This window comes from Zootermopsis nevadensis, unplaced genomic scaffold (genome assembly GCF_977971745.1).
Source record: "Zootermopsis nevadensis isolate Lab colony 2312 unplaced genomic scaffold, Znev_1.0 Znev_ptg000024l, whole genome shotgun sequence".
Lineage (NCBI taxonomy): Eukaryota > Metazoa > Arthropoda > Insecta > Blattodea > Termopsidae > Zootermopsis > Zootermopsis nevadensis.
This window is the reverse complement of record NW_028259156.1, coordinates 12264111-12289128: the sequence shown is the minus strand read 5'-3', so window position 1 is coordinate 12289128 and position 25018 is coordinate 12264111. Positions and strand designations below refer to the sequence as shown.

Here is a 25018-nt window from a genome sequence, read left to right as displayed (position 1 = left end):
TTATTCGTTGTCAGGACTTTTTCCATCGTCTGTTCTTTAAAACCACGAAGTTTCGGAGGCTGGTTCTGTCTCCGTCTTCAGGTGAGAGGTAGCTACTCTGTTGGGTCCCTTAAGGTACAATTTGGCTGCACGCGACAGAGACAAGCGACCGAGGCAGGCGACAGAGACGGGAGACGGACACATCGCAGCTTGTCGCCACGCACTTTTGAGTTGACGACCGACACATGCGGCAAAGTGTTTGTTTTCTTTGTTTTGTTGAGACATACGTGCACATATTCTGTGAAAAATGAGTACAAAAATACTTCTAAAAAGGTTACTCGAAGAAGAAGCAGAAGATGATATGTTGCTGTGTTATTTGTTGCGAAAGAAACAAAGAAAACCCATGAGTTCAATATTCAAAACCAGACGTGAAGAAGGATCTTTCTGTCGGTGGTCAGTGGTCGGTTTTCTGCTACTAATTCTACCAATTGCTCATCTTGGTCACCAGTAAATTTAATTTCTGCCATTATTTTACTCAGCAACACACGTGCTGCCTGAGCCCGTCGCGAGACACTACTGGTCCGAGAGCCGTCTCCTGTGCTTTGTCTCTGTCGCCTGTCTTTGTCTCGCGCTCGTAATTGTACTTTATACGATTGTACAGAGAGCAGACAGGAAGCGACCAGTCTCGGTCTCGCAATTCTGTCGCCTGCCTCGGTCGCTTGTCTCTGTCGCGTGCAGCCAATTTGTACCTTTAGATAGATCTAGTATCTGTCACTGGACCTGACAATGAATAATTTTAAGTGTAAACTACCGTCGTTAAAACCCTTTAGAATTAAAAAGGAAGAAAGTTTACTAGAGACAGTTACACATTTTTACGATTATAAATTATGTATAAATTAAAGCATGCACTAATATTAGTAATTGCATAATTAATTATTCTTGCTCCGGAAGAAAACGGAGTCAGAGTGTTTGAGGACAGTTTGCCGAGGTTAATATTCGCTCCTAACGGACATGAAGTAACAGAATAGTGAAACAGGTAGCACAACGAGGGACTTCAGAATTTGAACTCTGCACTAAAAGATTAATGGTAATAATAGCGTAACAAAATTAAAGAGGATGAAAAGGGTGGGGATTGTAATGGAAAGGGGCAGATGAGAAATAAATACAAAATTTAGTTTCTTAATCTGAAGGGAGTAGGTTTCTTGGGTGATCTAGAGGTGCATCGGAGGATATTGTTAACATGAATTCTAAAGAAAATTGGTGCGGAATAAATTAATCTGGCTCAGAATACAGTCTAGTGACAGCATTTTGTGAATATGGATATTAATGATTTGTTTCTTTTAGCTAATGGAATGCAAATATGACAGAAAATGTAATATTAATTGCCTAGATTTCGAAAATGTGCTAATGTTGGAACTGTGTGCTCTTTTCGTGGAGTTAATTGGTTAGTAATCATATTATAATAATTAAAATGGCGTGCACAGTAATTATTGTAATTGTTAAAATTACAGAGTAACGTAATATTTTAGTAGACGGTCTATGAACATTACGACAGATTTTACTTATATTCACTTACAATAGCAAAATGTGAAAACTATGATAAACCAAAAGTTATGTATGATTTGAGGTTTTCACAGCGGTAAGTATGAAGATTTCTGTCTTCTGGGTTGTTGGGTGGTTGATTCATCGCCCTGATGACGGAGGCAATATGACCTCCGAAACTTTGGGAAACATCTACAATACTACAAGGCGCAACAACCCAGAAGACAGAAATCTTCAAAAGTTATGTCTTGATTGAAATTCAGTCAAGGAATTCATCTCTTAGTACTGAAATATGTCCCAGCGGAGAATTAAAGTAACTTGAAGGAAAACAAAACAGAGACATTTTATAAGTTGTTTGGAATATTTCATCCGCATACGCTGACTGTAATACGAAATTGTATGGACGTAAATATAACAGGATACAGAATGTCTTCCGCGTTCTGAATGTTGATGCTCGTGTGTGTATTCGTGCTGCATGTCGTAAATTTGTAACAGCGACGGAGCGGTGAAGTTTACGTCGCACGTATCTGATACTGTCATATAAACTCTATGAAAGACATGTCTTTAGGAATGTCTAGGTGAGGAGCGTATAGACACGTACCATGACTTCGGCGCACTTTGGAATAACCAATGACAAGCCATGAATCGAAATTTCCAAACATGACTTAGATACGTGTGCCATGCAATTTTAATGCATTCATAATCCTGTACAATAGAAGTTATTAAAATGTGACATTTGCAGAACAAGTTATTTTAAGATTTTATAATTAGATATACAGTTAGATGCTAAGTATAAGGCCCAGGGGCATACTGTCATAAAAACGTTAAATTTAATGGTTTTATAAAAGACGAGGCATTAACTTTATCTTTCCTAGCTATCAACGTGTAATTCTGGAATCGCTTCTCAGATGGCGTGTACCCTCAAAATCTGTTTTCTTTTGTGTGGTGAGTCGCTTTATTTCTCTATTGTGATCCTCTGGGTTTTGTCAATTTGTTGTAAAGGTTTCGTCCTGAATTTGGATGCGCTACTTTCATTCAAAGCCTAGAAGACCACATCATCACAACCGTGAGAATCTCAGAATTCTTTATCTGTTCATTTTTGTGAACTGTCGTGTTTGAAGTGAAGCTCATAGGCCTACATTCCTTGTGAAGTGTATGCTACTTAGTATTAAATGTTCTTAACGCTTTAGGACTGTATGCAACTAAACACTGAGTAGAGCAGATATGAAAAGACAGTAATTATTCCTTCATCATAGTGCAAACATAAGTCCATTCTTTGCAGATAGTATCAAAAGGCAATATTTGTAATTGTATTCTTTTATTTATTTTGTTTTAATCATTTTAATTTAGTATAATTTAACACACTGCGAACATATAAGATGGTATATCTTGTTTCATATATTTTTTCTATAAGGAAACGTGCGGTAGTATACTGGGCAAAATGAAATTTACACGAAATTACCACTTAAAGTCCTGTACCATTAGTTCCTGTACCACGAATTTGAGGAAAGAACTGAAAATAACGCCTTCAGTCCTAATTTTAGTACATTAAATCTTAAAACAGGGGCTTATTGCTGGTTACTGCCAAAAAATATATCAATTTATAGTTTCAGAGTCTTCCACTTTGTTGCCTCATATATGCATGCATATGCTAAATGAAGCATAAATAAAATCCATGCTGGCAAATGTTAGCTTGAAACGATCCTCCCCTCTCCCTCATTAGTCGTCCGCCCATCCACAAAAAGCGATTACTGACGTCGGGTCCCTGTACAGCTCTCTAAATGGAGGACAAATTACTGCAATGACGCACATCCACTTATTGGAGTGCCTATGCATGCATCGATCACGCGAAAACTCGGGGATCCAGAAAAGTGCTGCCACTACACTCTCATTGCGATCTACGACTTTTATGCCTTTTGTATCTGTCTCCCGGTCAGAACAGATACCTCTGTAGGAGCACTTGTTTTGGCTTGGACGGGCTGAAATGATATTTGGTTACCGGCATTGTTCCAATGCGTGATGTGCTTCGTAAAGAGCATAACGAGGCTTTACAAAGCGAAAAGTTCATATAAAAAGTGAACATTGTTCATCAGGTTTCTTTGTTGAGAAAGAGTAACGTGATACTTCAGTTTCTTTATTTTGTTCGTGATATCTCATGTGAAAATACGATTTCTACATAAAAAGTATGGACGAATCGCAGTGCAGTTCTTGTAGTTATTCAGAATTTGTAACTGTTATACCATCTACATTCCTTTATTACTATGAATCCAGTTTTTGTAATAAATGGTAAAATAATATTTTACGCGGTGTTTGCATTTGGACGTTGTGAATAGGCCTGAGTAATACAAATTTTTTAAGCGTGTTGAATTATTTATTAGTATCAGAGATCTCGACTTATATTGCAGAACCTATGAAACAGCGTGATCTTACGGGACAATATTAAGTCGTATTAAAAACTCAGCTACGGCAATGTTCTGGTTTTTTTATAGATGAGATAGATTTAAACTCTTTTCAGCAGAATTTTTCTTTAACACTGGGTTTTATTACACTTTTCTTTAAGTCATATCTTATTTGGTCATTTGAATAAAATCAACATCTGCATCCCGGGACTTAGAAGGCTCGGCTTCATGCCGTCTACGTTAAACGATGTGTGACCTTCGTATCTGTTGGACAGGATATTAGATAGGTCACAAGCATTTCAGCGCTCAAGGGCGAAAGAAAGATTCATAACCTAACCTTTCTAGAAAGGAAGTTTCGACTGTCCGATACTAAGTCCCTGTGCGAAGTGCGAACTTCCCACTCAGTAAGTCACGAGCATGAATTCCTTCCTTTCCGGATAACTTCCTGGAAACAGAACTTTTATGGACATACTGCCACACACGAGCTCGTGTTTTACATTTGCGTGATAAATACAAAATTCTTTGCCGTGCGTAATAAAGCGACCTACAACGCATGCGCACACACATGGACCTGATCTATATTTCACTTTAAAAGTTGTAATAGTGAATGTAGTAGAGATTTAACACGAAATAAACAAAATATTTCGTTAAATATAGTAATTTCAAAGCTAAAGAAATGCGGATATGAATATAATAATTTTAACATCACATGGAATGAATGGAAGTGCCTCGGATGAAAATGTTTAATATGTGCTCAAGGCAGAGTAAAGTTACAGCTACTGCGCAGACTGAATAGATGGCTGGAACTCCTTATTGCTCGGTCGCCATACATTCAGGTTATTAAAAGAGTAAACTTTCATCCTCACTTATAACAAAAACATAGTTGCGGTCACTTTGACCATTCATCAGCATTTATGCAAATATGTTGAACGTGTTGCGTAGCTGAGCCCCAAGAAGGTGCAAGGTATGATATGCATTGTGTGCCGAAACGTTGGGTAACTTCAACATTCTACACGACTTATCCCTGAAAGCCGACGTTTTACAGTGAACTCCATTCGCTACATCCGAAGAGCAAGAACTAAAGGTTTAATTTTATTTTATTTTATTTTCGTACCTCAATTATCGGTCTGTTCATTTCCCAACTGCATTGCATGTATCATTTTATCTGTAGAGACTCAAAATAGGAACTCGCAGAATTGTTTATAGTCTCGGAGAAAACCCTAATAAACCTAGAGAAAGAACAATGAGTGTATGTACAAAGTCTTTCGTACTTTTAGTGAAATTACTATTATACTTGTATTCAGAAGTTGCAAAGCGGTTTGAAACTTCTCCTTGTTTACTCTTATCACATCAAATTACATTGTCATTAAACGTTCGGTACACTACAGAGAAGCGCACTTGAGTCATTAGTTGAAGCTGTACATACACAAATGCGCGCACAAAGAATGCCACGAAATCCAATTACATTTCACAGACTTCCACGTCGCCTTCTACGCAATATTGCTGACAGCCATATACATACCTACATACCTAGCACGCTAATAATTCGTGCTGAAGAACCGACTTCATAATATCCGACAAGTGAACGCACAAGGAAACACCAAGCTGAAATGCCACAATCGATTGATGAAGCCACTTAATACTGCCGATGTTCTGTCGTTATACCGCAATATAGCCGGTTGAAGTATATATGCATGGGTAATACAAGCATGTCCTTGCAAATGTGCTAATCAAATGGAGATGCAGGTATTTTGGATATGTATTGTTAGCTCTGATATTAACTTCCAGAATGAAGACAAGACGTGTAGAAACAAGGAGATGGTTCAACGGACGGCGGCTACAATATAACTACCTTAAAGAACTATAAATTAGATTACTTTATGTAAATTAATTAGGGGTCACTGGGACCGTGGGTTCGAATCCCACTCAAGCCATGGATGTTTGTCAGCGTTCTTCTGTGTCGTGCTGTCCTGTGTACAGGTAGAGGCCTTGCGACGGACTGATCCCTCGTCCAAGGAGTCGTACTGAATGTCTGTAGATCGAGCCAATGAAAAGTTGGGACCCGCAGTGCTCAGGCACTTGAAGAACGGGTCGTTCCCAGTATCCCATTATGTAAATTAATTATATGGTATGCACGCATGGATAAAATGTATTTTCTCCGCTCGTTTGTTTATAAATGGGAACACTTTGGCCTCAATATCAGATATTCCCCCCAAGACATATCTGTTGAGCGTAGTCCTATCCGGTTATACCGATATCAAGCATTTATGGATGTACATACATACTCGTGTAAATTAAGTTTCATTGTAGACAAGATAGCATTGAAAGTAAAATAAGCCGTCATCTTCAAAATCCAAAAGTGTAGTGGGTATGTAATGTATTTTGATGTTAAAAGTAATATCTTATGTATTAAATGTCTGCCAGACAAAACGTGCACAATAGTAAAAATTAATTCTCAAGTTTCTAGACCCATTTGAATTCAATTTGGCAAATTGAATCTTCTGGACCTAAAAGTTTGTATTTTTTTATTCCTAAAACTTTCCGAGACTAAAGTTATTCCGTTTAAAAAAAATTATCGAATTTGGCCACTTTTAATAAGATTAATTTTACGTTGAAGTATAAATTAACAACTTTACGAAAGCGTTAACACATTGATTGATCAGCGCGGCATCTGCTCAGGTAAGATACTAAATAAAAAAAGGAAAGGCATTTGAAGACTTCGGAATAGTTAGATTTGATATAAAACATTTCGTAGAATTGATTAACCTGACTCAGAGAACGTTCCGGGGGCGGGCTCTTTTTAATGTGGCAATATAACTTCGGGTTCCAGAAATAGCGAGTAATTTCTGGACCTGTCACTTTCCAAAGGAGTGTCTGTTAGGTAATAAGGTAACCAAGTCTGTGTATTTTTATGAAAATACAGTTATCTTCAAAAACGTGAATTCAAATGGAGATGCTTTGTTGTAACAACATACCTAGAGTTTATTTTGTGATTCTTTGGAGCTGCGTGGTACAACTGGCAGTCTCTAGTCCACATCCGGCCCGAACTTACAAGTAACCAGTTCCTTTAAAATGATTCCTTAATTTATTATTAGTTACTACGAGCTACCGCTGGTACCACAACGAAATAAAACATAATATTTGGCATTATGGTTTGATGCACATGTAGTCTGAATTGACAAATGAAGAAATATGTACAGTACTTAGCGAGAAAACTGCTTGGAACTCGGCCATTTGGAAGACCGACAAGGAAATTGGACAATAGCAATGAGATTAATGTTAAGCTAATAGGTTGTGAGGACAGGAGGCGGGTAAAGTTAGCTCAGCATCGTGTGCAGTGGCGTTATTTTTTTTCCTGGTAGCAGTCTACTGAACCTTTCAGGTTTCGCTTGCAGGGATTTCATAATTGTAGTGATGAATGGTTTATCGTGCTGTTCCGGTTAAAATCGAAGCTGACTTTTAACACAGATGCAGGTCTTAGACAGCATTGCCAACATAATTTGTTAAACATAATCAATATTCGGAATTGTTTATATTATACCGTACTAAGTGAATGTTTGTCTACTGCACAGAATTTAGAGCTTTAAATGAGCTGTTATTTTTAGTTTTGATTGTCCAATCGGGAAGCAGATGGAAGGAAGCGACTTCTGTAAGAGGTGAAATAATAATGTACCTTCTTATTTGAATGCGTCTCGTAGGATGCTCTGTTTATGCAACTATTGATAACTGAGCAAAGTACGCTAGATATATTTATTTAAAAGTTTCGTGAATACAAATTCAAGGCTAATAGCATGTGATTACTTGATTTTACAAGTTTCACACTCTTCTCTAATTGTTCTTAAGTCACTCATGATCAAAAATCAAGGCATATTTTCTTAATCTCATAATTTATGTTTAAACCAGTTTTTATTTGCTATAATATGCACCAATTCACGAAATATTAAAGGAACTCTCTCTTATAAGCGACATCGAGTTACCTGTGACAAGGTACATGTGTTCCTGTGTGTGTGTTGTGTGTGTGCACGCTTGAACACGTGTGTATTTACAGTACAATATAAGTACACGTTTTTGTCTCAACATTATAAAAGTAGCACCTGTTCCTGTACTCCGAAGATAAATTGGTGTAATGCTAAAGTCTCGATTCTGGTGCTATAAACTCACTGAATCTGAATTAACGTGTATCACATAAGCGGAAGTACAAATTTTGTTTCTTAATTTCAGGTAACTTTAGCAAATTAATCCCTAGCTTTAAAAATTTATGCGTAAAATAATCTAGTTTATTACACTCCAGTTATAAGTATGATAGTACGAATTTTTAAAATCATGTTAGACGTTTATCGAAAATGTATTTTACGTGGTAGAGTACACGATTGTAATTCGGAAATTTCATGATGGCGCTACGTTCCCTTCAACCTTCCACCGAACGCTAAGCTTTTTCTGCGAGAAACATGCAAACCCCTTCTTAGAGATTCGTGAACCGTGTTCATCTCTGAACTTTTTATCGCTATTTCACTAAAGGATTGAAGGCCATATGAGCAAATCGTGTCGTCTTTTTGTTTGTTATTTTATAATGGCATCGTGGACACTAGGCGAGAGTTCAGAACTTTAGCGTACAGAAGTACCATAGTCCACTATGCAGTATGTAACAGCAGGACTGACGTTTTGTGTTTCGACATGTATGTGTGTGATTATAGTTGCAGAAACTGTTCGGGTGGAGGCTGGCTCAGTTTTGGGTATTGATCTCACACAGTAGCGGCGGTGTTCGCAAATGCAATGCTTGTCCTCCTGCGTGCGTGTAGGGCTCCTACAGTCATAGGTACAGGCTCAGTGTTATCTCAGACCACTTCTACGCCGCTACAGACCTAAAAGCAATGGACCCAGCTACAGCCAAGAGTGTTATGGTGACTCCCAAGAGCCATCGTACCAAATAGATCTCATGGGACCAATCCATCGTGCCTCGTAAGATGTTCGGTTCATCTTCCTGGTCCCTCGTGCCTTCTTCCCGTTTTTCGGTTGGTCCGCCCCATCGCTGGTTTGAACGTCTTCGATTTCTTTCTACACAGCGATTTCTCTCCTTCTCATTTTCAGATAGTGTCCAATACTGAATTATCATTGTTTCCATTCCGTGTACCTTCATATGATCATCTAATTTCAGTAGGTAACATGTCTCAGAGTTTAAATTTCAGGTTCTCACAACGGAGAGTTTGAAGATAACTGTCTTATGGGATGTAGCGTAGTGTAGTCTCCTATAATTTCATCGAATTTTAGTGGTTGCTTACTGTCTCCATCATTAGGGCGACGAGGATCTGACAGTTGAGGCAGCAAAGATGTCTCAAACGCCATTTTTCTTCTACCGAACTTCACGGTGCAATATCCCATAAGCCAGTCATATTCATGTCTCAAAATTTTTTAACTTTGGACGGATGAAGTTGAACATCTAGTGAGGAACTCTTCTCTGACAGATTCTGTGTACCATTTAGGGGCTAAGAGCTCAGAAATATTTTAAAAATTACCTCCTTTGATGGATGTTCTACGAAAATAATATACAGTTAAAAGAGTAAATTTTCTGAAATGATTTGCAGCTAGGTAACGACTCAATTTACATCAAAGAAGTTTCTTTTATTAATTGCTGCTAATTTCATTAGCGTTACTATTGTTTATTAATCAGGCTTTGTTCAAAAAGAAGTTTTATTTAAGCTACGTGTAATATTCCTGTATGATACAGTACTTCTTCAGGATAACCCTGAAATGCCCCAAATGGCATGTTACTTGTACACGGTCCGGAATTCCTGACACGGAAGATGTGTTGTAACAAAAACTATGTGCTGTTACCGCACGTCAGTCCAACCCAAATCGTCGTAACCCTTAACTGATTAATTATTATAATTATATTTCTTCTGTCGTCCTTCAGAATTTCCTTTGTTGAATTTTTTTGTCGGTGCAACATGTTCTCACTGCGATGAACATTTCTGTGGTAATCGTCTGGGGTTTATCGCCCTGTGAACTAGTAGAGAGGTACATATGTTTCAGATTAACATACTACCTCCTTCTTCAGGGCTAAATATGTACATACGTTTGGTCGTGGTGATAGTGGGGCATTGACCGGGAAAGAATTTCATTTTGATCAATTTAATTGGAATCGATCTTTTTCAGCATAATGAAGTCTTATTAGTATTATCGTATACTTTTATGACCACGATAAAATATTTCTGAGATACAGAGTATCCCTTGAGCAACTTTGAGTTTTTTTTTTTAGTTGGACCGGAAATTTGTTGCTTTTATTTTATTCTAATGCTTAAGACCGTGTTCCCATAGTAAGTCACAATTATTCTGGGCACGTTCGTTCAAATTTTTATCCTCACACCCTGCTTATATTAATATTACTTGTAATGCCATGTTTGTTTTAGTCTCCAGCCAAAATGAAACTTCTGAATGAGCGACAAATTTCCACAACAGCACAGAAAAATTTATTGTCTTCTGTATTTTAATTCTGGGTCATTAAAACTTATGGGTAAAGTTTCCAGCAATGATTGTAGTCATTAGTAAAGTGGAATGCGAATATATAAAAAACGAAATATGTAATATGCCACTACCATAGTATAAACATTATTTCTTAAGTTTCGTTTTGAATTTTGAAGCTACGAAATTGATAGCAGAAGGTCGTAACTTGTAATCGATTACTGGACTAAAAAATAACACGTAATTTAATTGTGAAGTTAATCGATTAATCGTGTCGACTTTAATTTGAATTTACATCCCTCCAACTCTAATTCATTTCTTTCTTCAATATCAATTATTTGTTTTAATCCGTCTGATCACAATATAATTTTTATTTAAAATTTCTTATAATTAAGATAATAAAATATCATTCATGTTCCATGTTCATGTTCTTCAATATCATTTTCTTGGAATCCGAATTTTGTAGTTGTCGGATATTTTCAAAACTCAGAACTAGGAGTGTTCCACGTTAGTTACTATAGCATTTCTTTTGACAGAAATGTCGTCTCTCATGCCTTTCTGTCGTTCGGCATTAAGATTATCAAATCGTCTGTGTGTGGCGATGTTTCACCCTATTTTATATATATTGTTTTTCCTCTAGTTCAAATGTACCTTTGATTTCTCTGTTACTGAGAGATAAGAGATATTTGCGTTCCACACTTTAATTTCCCCCACTGAACAAACAATACCTCCATTTAAATGTTTCTTTTTGCTTTGTTCTTACTTGAGCAAATCGTGTTTGCTCCGAAAGTATTTCTGTGGCGAGTAGATCTCTGGACACATCACTGTCCTCTGAGGATTCATTATTCTAGCACAGAGATGATGATAGTTGCAGGAATGTTTTGTGCCAAATTATACTTTGTCAGCACAGGTAAAAAAATAATTCTTGAGGTAGAAAGTGTAATTATGTAGCAGAATTAAGGAAGTGAGCTTAGCAAATCGTTTGCATAAACTCATTCAATTGGAACGGAATTAAATGCGTGTTTTAGAATGTAATTTATCAGGAGTCAAAATCGTTCTTTTGTGCCGATGTCTTTAGATTGATTTAAGATACTTTAAAACTACAAATCGGATGTGGAACTTGGACATTATTACATTTGAATCCCTCATCTGCTGCGTGCAGAGAATGTTTAGCGTTCTTGAAAGGTATTTTATAAGGATAAGTTCTTGAAAATAGTAAATCAACGCTAAGTAATCCAGGAGATAAGTGAGAATCATGATTGGACAAGAGTGTACGAGTGGGGGGTGGGGGTTGTGATGGGCGGGACACGAGGACATAGACGCTGCTCTAATAACTCACGAAACTGTCAGTTCTCCATGCAGCAGTAGCAGCTCCTTGCTGCAGTCTACCAGACATAAATCCTACTTGATATACGGGAAGAGCTATTATATTGGTTCAGTTTAATTGTACCCCCTCTTCTCATTCTTTCGCAGTTTCTGCTTCTTCTTCTTCTTCTTCCTTCCGTACAACTCTGCTGCCACTAGATGACAACTGCTCGAGAGCCCTCTGATACAAGGCTCTTGGAAACAAGCCATGGGAGAAGAGCTGGGGACTAGGGAAACACTTATATAAGTTTAAGTGGCTTTTTCTTGCATCTCAGTACATCTCGTCGCTTTGCCCCCTGTCTTGTACGTGATTCAGACCTTTGTTTTCAGCGCTGCGTGGGTTCTAAGGGGTCGCTGATGGAAGGGCGCGTCTTATTTGTGCGGAAGGACAAAATGTTTTATTTTATTTAAACCATTGTTGAATACTATTATTTTCCAAGGATATTATTCCGCAACAATTTTTACAATAAATGTCTTTAAGTCGTTCTGTTGCTAATATGATCCGAGGCTCCATTTTTGTGAAAAATTGGACAGACATACAGTGTTCTTCGCTGTCGCTAGAACATGAAGAACACAAAATAATAATGTTTTCAAAAGTTTATGTATATTTCTGTTGTCATGATTATACTTAAAGGGAAAGTCCTGAAGTTCTAACAATCAGAACTTAAATTAAACCCGTGATGTAGCTTTAGCATGAAGACAGAAACTAATTATGAACTTTATATAAACTACTTTCATCATCATGAGTGGTTAGAAGAAACAGGGTTATCACATGAACAATGTCTGATAATATGTCTTGGGCAACAGAGTAATTTAAAACATTTGAGAGGGCAACTTAATCCACATCACGAATGCCACATTAATGTGATATTCTTTGCCTCTTTGGGCCCACAAATTATAAAGAAGGCTTTTGTTACATGCGCGACAGCACTTTTTTTTTTATTTACATTGAATTCATTTATGCAACTGCAGACTTAGAAAAAGAAATAAGTGTCGTTAAGACTTCGTGTTGTTGACCTTTATCGTATGTAAATTATTCCTGTGTAGTCCTTAATTGGCTTACAGAAATGTACGCTTGTATTAAAGATTCAAGCTGAAATAATCATACTTGACTGAAAGCATTTAACAGAATCGATTCAACAATTAACAAGTTTAATTATAACTAAGGTTTTAGTAGCCATCGACCTTGTGATTACTGTGTTATTAAAACAGTGCTCATCTTTGAAATGCCAAAGACCACGTCATTGCTGAACGTAGGCCGCTATATTAATAAATAAAACGGATTAATAATCCCTTGAGTTAGCTCTTGGAACAATCGTCAATTTTATGGAATCAAGACAACTTGCATGTCTTTATTCACCATTACACAAAGACGTGTAATTTTGGGGCAATGAAAGCAGACGTAGATTTCTGTCTTCTGGGTTCTTGCGCTGTGAAGTCTTTTCGATGTTAACCAACGTTTCAGAGGTCATACTGCCTCAGTCATCAGGGCGATGAGTATGAATATTTCTGTCTTCTGGGTTGTTGCGCTGTGTAGTATATCGCCCTGATGACGGAGGCAGTATTACCTCTGAAACGTTGGTAAACATCGACCAGAAGACAGAAATCTTCATACTCTGATGACGGAGGCAGTATGATCTCTGAAACGTTGGTTAAAATTGACCAGACTACACAGCGCAACAACCCAGAAGACAGAAATCTTCATAATCATCGCCCTGATGACGGAGGCAGTATGACCTCTGAAACGTTGGTAAACATCGACCAGACCACACAGAGCAACAACCCAGAAGACAGAAATCTTCATAATCATCGCCCTGATGACGGAGGCAGTATTACCTCTGAAACGTTGGTAAACATCGACCAGAAGACAGAAATCTTCATACTCTGATGACGGAGGCAGTATGACCTCTGAAACGTTGGTAAACATCGACCAGACTACACAGCGCAACAACCCAGAAGACAGAAATCTTCATAATTATCGCCCTGATGACGGAGGCAGTATGACCTCTGAAACGTTGGTAAACATCGACCAGACTACACAGCGCAACAACCCAGAAGACAGAAATCTTCATAATCATCGCCCTGATGACGGAGGCAGTATTACCTCTGAAACGTTGGTAAACATCGACCAGAAGACAGAAATCTTCATACTCTGATGACGGAGGCAGTATGACCTCTGAAACGTTGGTAAACATCGACCAGACTACACAGCGCAACAACCCAGAAGACAGAAATCTTCATAATCATCGCCCTGATAACGGAGGCAGTATTACCTCTGAAACGTTGGTAAACATCGACCAGAAGACAGAAATCTTCATACTCTGATGACGGAGGCAGTATGACCTCTGAAACGTTGGTAAACATCGACCAGACTACACAGCGCAACAACCCAGAAGACAGAAATCTTCATAATCATCGCCCTGATAACGGAGGCAGTATTACCTCTGAAACGTTGGTAAACATCGACCAGAAGACAGAAATCTTCATACTCTGATGACGGAGGCAGTATGACCTCTGAAACGTTGGTAAACATCGACCAGACCACACAGCGCAACAACCCAGAAGACAGAAATCTTCATACTCGCCGCTGTGAAAACCTCAAATCATACAAAGTCCCCATAAAATAATTTTTATGGCGCAAATCAGATCCCTGCATTTTTGGTGTTTCGGAGGTTTATCGCACCTCCTGTAGGTTTTAGTTGCAGTAAGTGAATTTTGACGCGAGTCTTTAACCGTTCTCAGAAAGTAACGAAGTTTACAGCAGTCGTTTGTGAACGCGTTATTCGGCTTGCCAGGAACGCCGCCAATGCCTTGCCTTCTTCACAAATCAATTTTCGGAACATCCTGAGGAGATTCAGGCAAGAATGTATCTTCCTTTCTGTCTTTACTGGCGCTGGACGGTTTGCTCTTATCTTCTTATATTCAGCCGCGTCTTTTATTGTCCTTATCTCTTTCTTGTCCATTGTTTGTTTCCTTTTTCTTTCTAGGGAATAAAATATGGCACTATAGCGGATTTAGGGATAAAGCAGGAGTCTGTGCCGCGTTAGATGTTGGCTGTACGCATGGGAGTGTGGTGTCGAGCTGCGAAATGTGTAGTACGTATTCTGTTTCGCCGTGAATGTAATGTGAAACTTGACGATGTGCTCAGATGATCATATCTGGCGGATTGTACGGACTTTTCAAAGCGAGAACACACTTCATCTTTCAATAAATCGTCGCAGTATTTGTAAAGTTCTCAAAAATACCGAGGTATCGATCTGTGGCTTTTAGTTGACCGACTGTAATATGTGAAGTCTATTATTTATTCCGTGTTATTCGCTGAAGAAAAATGTTGTAATGAGGGCAAACTTCGCTTTTGAATGTAAAAATGGCATAAACATATCAGTTATCGAAGAGTAAATAATGAAATGATCTGTCGTATCATAAATACGTGACTGAACTCCCTATATTACAAGGTGTTGTGTTCCTATAGTATTTTACTTCGCGTTTCCACTTTTAATTTTACGCCTGTTGCTTTTGGTAAGTTCTTTTGCTGAGTTCTGTCATATAGACAATAAATATTTTAACAGTGAGAACATAGTCAGTAATTTTATTGCTGCTTGCGTTGAATTAAAGAAGTGTTTACAAGACAGGAAGTTTCGTAGCTGTGCTCGTGAGCTTAGTGCAGTGGCGATCGTGAATGTAAAACTACAGAGCGGTGTTAGTGTTATCCAAGTGTTATATTTGTATGTATTTATAAAATCAGTAATTATTATTAGGCGTTCTATTTTTTCAGTTCTCGAAATTGAGAGTTATTTTGAAGAAATTCGGCTTCATGTGACATCAGAGGGTTAAAATCGAGCTACTCAGAAGTACAATAAAATTCTAGGTCGATTTTCATCGACTTTCACACCATTCTAAAGTAATCAATTACGTTTTAGTTTGTTACTTTCGGTAAAACAAATACTATATTTGAATATCAGAAATAAAGTGATATAAAATTATAATCTAAGTATTCACACTTTATATAGATTGCTTTCATTTTAGTTTTTGCATTTTAGTTCATGGTTACATTCATTTCAATAAAATTCCCCCCACCCCACCCCCTAGGAGTGCTTCACGGTTTCCGTATCAAAGTAACTGTTATTCATGTGTAAAATATTTTGTGTTATATATAGATATTTCTTTGTATGTAATTATAGTTCACATTGGTATTTAGAGTTCCAAATTTCTTCCAAATTGGTTGTTAACAAAACAGGTGGCTGACCTTTCTATTTTGTCCAATGAAGGTCAACTTCAAATACCATCGACTTTCCACCCACTCGCACCCATCGAGATAAAACCTTCTTCGACACGTATTATTGGAAAACATGAAGGAACACAGAGTGGCCAAATCAAAGTACGGAAATCCCATTGCTGAACCAAAACTCCGCTCTCAAGAGGATCAGAGAAGCTACACGAAACGATCAAGGAAAGCTGCGCTCCTGTAACTTCATAACGCGTTTCTGGGGAAAAGAACAAGTTCTTCTGGATGTTTGTCTTTGTTCCCAACTGGACACGAGCATTATGCTCTAAGACACGTGTAGAAAAATTGCTTTCGGAACTTGAAGATTGGCGTTGAAATTCTGGCATAGCAATGCACAATAGGACGTGAAAAGATACGATTACCTGAAGAATGTTTCACAGATGTCTTTATTAGATTTTTACGGTTATTTGCGAGAACAAACTTCTGGCTGCAAGGTAACGGTACTTAAAATTATGATAACAGAGCTTTGTTGTCTATACGTTCATAAAAATACTATCTTGATCTGTAATTGCTTAATTCAAGTAAGATCTGTTTTTGTGTAATTTTGCAGCATTGCGGTACAATTTATAAGTACAGAACGGAAGAATGAAAGTATTTAACGACTCTTTAATTTCTTGATACATCCATGTTGAGTCACGAATATTTTTAGTCAAGATAAACTTTGGATCAGTTAATATATGCATACATTTCACAACCCTATATAGGCATAGAATGCAATGAAATCGAACCCCCAGTTTCTCTCAAGTAGATTCAATTTAAGGTTACGGTTAATCAGTATGTATGGGGAAATGATATTTGCAACAAATTTCTTCGATTCCGAGCCAGTTGCTGTAATATTTTATTCTGTGTGATTGAATGGAATTATAAACCCATCATTATTCATTACCTTTGTATCGACAGTATTAATATTTTTTTCTAAAGTCTCTGTTTTGATTTTCGTCAATACTCTGTAATACTCATACTTAAGAGACAATTTAACAGCGTTAAAATGAAAGGGTATAAACTAACTATTGAATTGAAACTTCATAAAACTAAGAACCGTTTTCGGAAATTTGTCACAAATCAGATTTATTGATACATCATAATCCATACAATAAAGATAATACAGTGTGTACTTGAATTTAAGGCTCGAGTTATCTTTTGCTAAATTACAGGTAACAATAAATACATTGACGATTTCTGTCTTCTGGATTGTTGCGCCGTGTAGCATGATAGGTGTTTACCAACGTTTCGGAGGTCATACTGCCTCCGTCATCAGGGCGGATACATGTCCGAAATTAACAGTTATACTTCGAGTGTAAGTTTTAGGATTTCTGTCCTTTGCGCTGGCCAATCGTTAAACTATGGATTAGAGCATACTCTTGCAATAGACAATAATTAGTGCACCAGTTTATTAATATTTTCAACAAAACCAGAAGATCGGCTGTGTCTCAGTCCTGCCTTTTCTGAATTCATAACACCGGTGTCAACAACTATCGCCTCTCTCAACCTCATTTCACTTCAGTATTGTTTGGAAGTCCCGGGTTCAAATCTCGGTTAAAAAACCGACTATTCTCACTGAGTTTATTCGTGGTTTCTCTTATTCCCTCGAGTAAAATTCACCATAGCATCATAATCTAGGTTACAATGGCTTCCTCCCATATATTTCGCAATTCATTATTAATTACACATTCTATCGTTCTACGATATTTAGTAGTCTGAGCTACTGGAATATTCGTCAAATAAAAGGAAACGAATAAACAATAAACAAAATATTTTCAACGAAAATATTTAAAATTTGTTAATTTCATTTATGATTCGAATTTCCTTCTGCCGTATTCTGCACCTGATGTGAAATAATATAATGTAAATACTGGGTCCGTGACTTTGCCCTAGATTTTACTTGTTGGTCTTTTTGTAAGTTTTTTTTTTCTTTCCCTGAGGTTGGCTGGTATCATGAAGAAATGTTATCTTCTTCTTATCTGTCGTGCACCTATCTGAGGCAAATGAAGTTTGTCCCGATCCATTTTGAAGGAAGGGGAGAGATACGGATTCTCTAATCGTAGTGGGCGATACGGTGCATATTCGAAACAAGGACCTCGTATATGCAGTCTTATACTGATTGTAGTAGCACAATTGATTAGACATCCAACCAATCATGCTTCTTTATTACATTTGGGCCTTTTCGCCATTCAATTTCATCTCCTCGTCCTCATTTATCTTCGTAAATTGCTGTTAATAGCTGAAACAATTATGTTCCCGTCATTTTATCTATCACTCTGCTTTATTTTCCTCTTACTTCTTTCGCGGTTCTATTATCAGTTATCACACGTATTTTCTACTGAATAACCGTCTCCTGTGGTTTTCTCCCCCTGCCACCCTCCTTGCAGATTCATCCTATCGCCCCCGATAGGCGCTCCTCTTAAGGAACGATATATGGAGCTGAAGGGGGCAGTAGTGAGTCGTTAGGCTGGGGTCTGATACGGCAGTTCGATCCAATAAAGGCCCGTTACTTTCCGCTAGGCTCAGCACAGTATCGTCTTCCTTCCCCACCATCACACCCTTTTACTCCCACCTCTCGCTGTTCCCAACTCGCTGACAATGGCCACACTTTCAACACTTTATTTGGCCGAGGTACACACATGGTCCCTTTCAGCGTAGACCTACAGATTTCGAAATGCCATCCTCAATTTCCTTTGTTGTATTGTCATTGTGCCGGCCGCAGTGGCCGAGCGGTCTGAGGTATGGACTTCGTGTGCCTGGCCGCTGGGAACGTGAGTTCGAGTCCCACTCAAGGCACGGATGTTTGTCCGCGTCTTTCTGTGATTGTATAGGTAGAGGCCTTGCGTCGGGCTGATCACTCATCTAAGGAGTCCTACCATTGTCCAAATAGATCAAAATTAATAAATAAAAAACAGCGACACCTACGGGTAGAAGAGGATGAGAGAAGGAAAGAAGGAAAGAAAATATTGTCATTGTAGATACTGGGCTTAATGTGAGTCTATCTTCATTTGAAATTCTTGCAAAATGTCAAACGTACCGTATCTTAAAAACTCATTTTGATCCGCAGTAAGTTCGCATTTTTACTTCGTGTAAGCTAAAATTACATTTTTTTTGTGTTCAAGATTTGCCTATATACGAATTCTGTGAAAATGCTCTTTGGTAAAGATAATGTTCGCAGTTAGAAGTGACGTAGGATTATGGTTCCTAATATTCCAAGAATTCTTACTTTTTACAAATATAATCGTGCATAATTTCTGTCTCTCTCTTTGGAATAAACCAAGTTTTAAATAAGAATAAACTGTGAAAATGAATTTTGCTTCTTGAATATGTCTTCGGAACACTCTTTATTTTGTAAAAAAAGAATAGTTGCTAATTTTGTGTTACCTTTTAGCCTGATCACCATACTTTATTAGAGATTGGCTCTTGAAATTGAAGAACCAGACGAATTTCCATTTCATTAGAATATTTCATTAGATTGTTTCATCAGCCAGTGCAGTGCTAATTACATCAAGTTCAAAATTATTAAAGTGAGGCTTTTAAATAAACTGTCCACGATAATGGAAAAGGTTGAATTTCATAAATTCAAAATTTCTTTTTATTCACAATTGCCGTTCCCGAAGTGGTATAAAACATGCATTTGAGTTATATTTCTGCTGTGAGGATGTCTCTGACATATGCACAGCATTTTTATTAACATAAAGGGGAGACAAATATTTCATAATTTAGTAAATTAACGATTCATTACACAGAAGCCAGTACCTAAACCTACCAGTCTACGGTTCATCACAGAATAAAGCATATACTGTTGTTAGCAATCAACAAATAAAATTTTTAGTGCATTTGTTACACCATTCCTGTTGGTGTTATGCTTTCACGTTAAAATTTCTATGTCTATAATAACAGCTAAGTTTATATTTAAATAGTTTGCAAGGAGGCCTACAGGCTTACACGATTATGGAATAGCGAATCATTTATTTTTCACTTGTAAATCATTATTTTTTTGAGATGATGACGTACTAATTTAATTCGTTGTAATTCTTAAAGTACCTACGAATTTCCATTGGTGTCTGTGACTGTACTTGTGCGGAATGCAGAAGCGACATTTGAAGATGAGGGAAGGGAAAAGCGAAGGACACCCTCGTTGTACTCCTCATCAGTTCCGAAGCGACCGACGTCGGCATGCTTCTGAATTGGCCACTACCCACTAATGTGCTTCCTTGTCCTCATAGAAATTGCAACATGCAGTTTCAGCAGGCGATTTCGACGCTTCATGACGATGGCGGGTTTCTGTAGACGGAGGCTGTGGGTTTGTGTCCTCCCTGTCCTGTGGCAGAAAACCCATACGCGCTGTATGTCGGCAGTAGGCATTGATTAACTTCGTATTTCGAAAAAAAATCTGACAAAATATCCAACGGAAGGAGGATGGAATGAAGAAAATACAAGAAGTGGAACTCTTACATGTAGACGAACAATAATAATTTAGAACACTTCACAACATTAAACCTCTGTATAATATAATGCAATGCGCGTACTTAATACAGCTAAAGTCCTGGGGTCTCATTCCTTCCCAGTGGACGATTTATAGGAAGGATCTTTGAAAGTGATGCATTCAGCAGTCTTATAAAATGAACCGAGATCACGATTAGAATTAAAATGTAATTTATATTTCCAATATGTGGATTTCTAAGACTCGTTAAGAACTTTCAACAGACGACGGATAAAGTCTGAAATAAGTTCGTAAGTAACACAATACCATCGCCGAACACATGCAGAGAATAATAGCCCATGTTCTTCTGCTAAACTGAACGGGGTCTTTGATGTCGACAAGGTTCCTTTATTGGCGCTCAGATGTTCCTTGGATTGAACGCAGTGTGGGCTTACTGCCTTGTTCAGTCTTAGAGTCTGTGCAGAGACTAGACTGTAGGGATGTATTTAAAGACATCGGGCAGTAATTATTGATGCACTAGCATTCAGCAGATAGAATCGTACATTTGAACTGGTTGAATCGCTTTATCAATGACTTTTGTGTTTATTTTCAATTAGTGCGAAGTGGTGTACGCATATTGTCCTATAACTTACTTGAACAAACAGATTTAACGTTGCAGTTTCTATTGTCCGGAAGGTACTACATCGTTCTGAGAGAGACGCGAACCCAACTCCTGACAGCGTGGCGCCTGTATTGATTGTCACTTCCAGCAGCATCTCTTTAGATTGTTCCTTCTCGTTACATCTCTTCGCCTGCAGTTCTCTGTCCTCGTGATTTACAGAGAATCTGTGAAGAGAATGGATGAGTCATAATTTTTAAAGAGAAAATATTCGCGTAGTTCCCATCTTAGAAGATTTCATTTACTTTTGATAAACTTCTTGCTGCTTTGTCCCTGTTTGTATGTGTTTTGTTTCAAAGCACAATGGCAAAATACTGAATGAACTCTTCTTTTTGTTTACAACAAAATCTAAATGTACTATACAATCACTTTAGACGAATAAATTTGTTAATTAGAATTAATCTCCCGAGAATGGACATCATTAATTATTGTGTACACGCTTGGTGAAGCAAGTTGGCTGCACATTGTATACAAATATATACAAATATAAAATTAATCGAGTGTGGTTAAATTATTTTTCATTTTAGTGAAAGGAAATGATTGACCTGTGTGTTCACTCCTAAATGTATCGCCTAAAGAACTGTATGTTTCCAGAAGGTATAGATTAATAGTTTTTGGTACGCTCCGTTTATTAAAATAAGAATAAGAACATGCCCGTTGACTCACTGTAGCGGATTTGTGTGCAGTACCAAAAATATATTTAAATGAAGGTATTGTGTGGTGTTAATTACGTTTTTAATTATCTGGATTAAAGTTGTAATTGGTGCGATTAGTTTGATACAAGTAATTATTTAGGATACGAAATAAAAACGTCAATTAACTTCGAAAATGAATGTAACTAGAGACGGTAACAATATCTCTTGCTTGCCATACAGAATTTTAGACACTACATTTTTCAGCCCTAAGTCACTACCATCTCACAACGTCTCACGAGAGTCATGTCGGAATTAATGATGTACTACCCATTGGGGAAATGTCAGTACCGATTTTCATTAAAATCCGTCAGTTCCTTCAAAGGTATCTGAAGGAGCATGCACATGGCTGGACATACGAACCTATCTTACCGCTAGCCTGTCTTTTAAAACTGGCGGCACGGCACAACATTTAAGCTATGCGCCAACACTGCGTGGGTTGCCGTGTTTCCCACTCCTAATGGCACAGCCGCCAAACATCCTCACTATATTTACATGTAGTTTATTTAATGAATCTATCTGCAGTATACTGACTAGTTTTTTCAAGACTGAAACATATTTTCCGCATCTGTGATTTGGTTAGAATAACCTTCATCCTTCGTAAAGGAACGGTGAAATCTGATACACTAGGAAGCTTATGTTATTGCAGCTCAAATAGCAGTAGTACGCGCAATGAGATTCTAAATGCACCTACAAAGATGTGTTCAGCTGTTTCCTCAGAAATCACAATAGCACTGCCTTTAAGCACGACCACGTGATTCGCAAACAGGAAATAACAGTTTGTTGATTTATCGCCAGTATCTTAGGATATAATAATCTGCGGAAGAACACGCGAATCGAGGGTAGGCTATGGGTAATAGCTCCTTTTTATGTGGTAGAAGGGAGTGCTCTGCTGTAGATGACAATGAGCTGTCGGCAATGCCGGTGTCATTTCTCTTAGAAAGTTGACCTTTCCGAGCTAATGTTGTAATGGAGACGATGGGAAATGCCAGCCTAACTTCGTCATAAGCCAAGCGCTTCCTTTGTTACTCCCATTTTAGCTAGCAGCCTGTAGCTAATATTCCGGATACTAAACACCCTTCTTCCCGAAGCTTTAGATAACTCGATACCGTTTATAATACGTGACTCAACTACGCCTTATTACAATATCAAACCGTTATTTGGTACAGTAAATCTGGAGTTTCATTTTCCCTATTTAGTGTAGGTAAATGTAAACAAGTCGCAAATCGGTCGAGTGATATTTGAGGTTTTCGAAGAAGATTTCGATGTTCTTGTGATTTGTGACGTCGTGTGGACTTGCAGGTAGATACAAACGTTTCGGAGAAACTACTGTCTCCATCTACAGAAGACACAAAGTTCCTTCTAAATGTTAGTATGTACATTCTGAAGTTGAAGACAGTATGTTGATATCCACCTACAAGTAAATACGACGTCACAACCCAGAATAACTATATCAGTATCAAATTTAGATTTTTTTAATATCTATCCTATACTAATAATTAATTCGTTGTTTCTTAGTACAGAGTTTTGCTATTATTAACCATAAACTTCAGAACGTTTTGAGATCCACCAACCCCAGCTTACAGCCGATGGTTACCAGTCGGAGAATGAGTGAAGGCTTTCTTCTAGGTTCTCTGAATCAGTTGTATGTGTACACATTTGTCAGTCTAAGTAAATAAACTGGTTCAAAACGAGTCAGTTGGCGAGGGTGCCAAGACGTTACATTCAAGGCTGTTACAGTTTCGGTAGTTATGGTCTATCTTATTCGATAAGTACATATCATAATCTAAGCATCTTAATTTCTATCTCTTTGTGTTTACTGATGCAGAGTCGATGTGCGCATTGTTCGTAACTCCTTCATTGCGTTCAACCATCTTGTAGTCCGCTGAAATTCACTGGTACACTGGCACTTAAATTTGAAGCGTTTCGTTGACCCCGTTAATACACACTATTTACTTGTTGATAGGTTGCTTCTCTGCATTCGCTGTATCGATAACAGTCGATTGAACTCTGCATGGTGCGCTGAATGGCAGGGCTTTTATCTGCTTTGTACTTTACTACCTCGGTGATGAACTTAACGTGAATAAGAAATGTGACAAGACTATCAGAAGGGGGCAGTGAGTTTGGGGCTCTTTGTGACGTCACGATGACTTATAGGACAGGATCCCATTATTGTGTTCTGAAGACGCCAAAAAATATAAAAATGTTTTGTGAATCTTCTTGTTCCTGACTATGATGACGTCTTGAACCACTGAATACTTAACTCGTATTTGACAAGTTGCTGGTGGTACTACCTTTTGAAGCAAGTGTTACTTTGTAACATTTTCAATGAAAATAGCCTCGTAGACCAGTTTTACAAATGTTCATAGTCTGAACGTTTAATGTAAGTTTGCCAGTGTGCTTTGAATTTGTCTTCTTGCGAGGAAAAAATTTAAACAGTCTGTATGTTTACTGTATTCAACATGTCAGGACAGTCAATTAATGATGGCTTTCCATTATTATTTTAGGGAGACTGTAATCATGCTCTAATGAAATGAGACTTCAATATTTTACCTGGAAGGAAATCAAATAAATATTTCGTCCTCCTAAAATACCAGCGTGTCCCCTGCAAATAAGGATACATTAACTGAAGCCAAGTTAAAAGCATTGTCGTTAACGTTATGAATTAACATTTGAACGGAATTCGGTCCTCTGATAAGGCTTATTAATTTACTCCACTTTCTGCAAACGTATAAAAAAAATTCCGTTGAGAACAGCGAGATGTACAATAAAATATTAAACGAGACAAAACCGTTTATAATTCATAACATGTACCGTACCATCGATCCTAACACGCAGACTATAGCAGCTGTAGCACTGGAAACCATCACGACTTTATATTTCTCTGCTTGGTCAGAGTGTAACACCTCTATCATGCTCGTTTCACGAGTTTAGTAAGAGCTATCAGCTAATAAGCCATTTGGGACAGTAAAGAAAGCTGGTCTCCCATAGTAAGGAACAGATACTAACTGCATATCCTTCTCTTATCTGATGCGTTTACAAGCTTCGTTGCGACTAAGTGGGTAACTGTGAGCATTGTTCATGAGATAGATTCTGCTTAAATAATTGTTTTGATAGTTAGCATTCTTCCGATATCAAAAATAAATTTTAATATTAATGTAACTGTACGCCTCTGGAAAATGCCCACAACGTCCCAGCGTTAAAGTACAG

General features: G+C 37.7%; 1 protein-coding gene across 23 annotated transcripts in view; it reads left to right on the top strand.

Annotated features, from left to right (window-relative positions):
• The window catches only part of nrm (neuromusculin), a 590496-nt gene that overhangs the window by 353111 nt on the left and 212367 nt on the right, over positions 1 to 25018 (top strand). The window lies entirely within an intron of this gene.